This window comes from Stenella coeruleoalba (genome assembly GCF_951394435.1).
Source record: "Stenella coeruleoalba genome assembly, chromosome: 2".
In the NCBI taxonomy this organism is placed as follows: domain Eukaryota; kingdom Metazoa; phylum Chordata; class Mammalia; order Artiodactyla; family Delphinidae; genus Stenella; species Stenella coeruleoalba.
This window is the reverse complement of record NC_137147.1, coordinates 68722208-68723755: the sequence shown is the minus strand read 5'-3', so window position 1 is coordinate 68723755 and position 1548 is coordinate 68722208.

Sequence of the window (1548 nt, the reverse complement as noted above, 5' to 3'; positions counted from 1 at the left end):
CAAGATTTTTAGGATCTGTAAGATAATGTTTTTAAAATCACTCTTCTGACATTTTTTCTTTTAATCTCCTTACTCATCATTTTTGGGGAGGGTAACTTTGCATATGCTCAATTAAACACAGCAAGTTTTCACGTGTTCTTTTTTGCTTTACTGAAATAGCTTGAATATTCAGATCTTATCAAATTTTTACAATGACACCATAGACAATGCTTACTTTAATGGAATTTCCCTCCTTTCATTATGAATGCAATTAGTTCTACTAATAAAAATAAAATTTGGTATACAGTATACTATAACACCACAACAATTTTTAAAATTACAAATAAAGGATTAATATTGTTTAAAATTGTTTTTGCTTTTGTAAATTAACTTTTATCTTTGTCTATTTCTCTCTTATTATTAAGAAGTTTTGCCTTTTTTGTACTGATCATCTATTTTCTTGTCCTTTCCATGTTGTTATTTTCAGAGGTTTCTCATGGGTCAGTACAATGAAGGTTGATGGCACAATTGTTCACTTTGAATCAAAGGATATCTATTTATTGGTGTGCTGTTATCAATCAGAAGTTTCCAAATACGTGTTCTCCAATTCAATTCAAAGAAAAGTAGCTGGATCCAGGCAAAAATGCGTCTGGGACTCCCTGCACATGATGCATCTCCGGAGAAAGTTGCTTCAGCATTCTTTTTTGTTTTTGTTTTTGGAACACTTCTTTCTACAGTATACGCCAACTACTAGATAGGTTCCTAAGTTCATCCAGATCTGTCCCATGTCTGAATTCTTGGTCCTCTTCCCACCCTCTGACTCCACAGATAAAGAAGAAATAATAATAAAGGAATAAAAATCGTTTGTTTCTGTCTGACTGAATCATTCCAGTCTTGAAGCACCCTGGTAGGTTAATTAGCCTTATTACTGTATTTACTATCTCCCACACACTTATTTGTGGGAAACTGCTCCTCTTGGCATTTGCCTAGGTGGATAAGGGAACAGTAGGAATGCGGCACTGGACTTTGCTCTTGAAATGCATGGCACCATAGCAGCATAAAGCTTGAACGAGCTTAGTTTTTCATTGACAGGGTACAGGTGGCATAGCATCATCTTTCCCTGACATTGTATGCCAGTTATGATTTATTCTGGGCCACAATTCCTCCCAGAGCTAAAGTTCTTAGTATGGGGTTTGGTACCATCATAAAGAGAAAAATGGTGCCTCTTGCAGGAAGAGTTTGGAGAGCTTTACCCCAGTAATCAAGGTGGTTAAGATGATTAACTGAATCCTGTGGATATACTGCTTCTACCCTAAGTGAAAGAAGAAGAGAACAGCTGCTATTATTTATTCTCACTCATTTCTCACAAATAGCCATGATTTTTCAGTGAGCATTATCTTATCCTGGAATTAATTCTTTCAACTCTTGTCATGGTGCTTTGTTCTTATAGATTATGATAGAGAGGTATTAGCAAGAAATCTGAAATAAAGGACACAAGATGAGATTGCCTTTCGATTGTTAAATTTCAAGATCAACACAAAACAAATCAGCATGAGTGTGTGCAAAGTT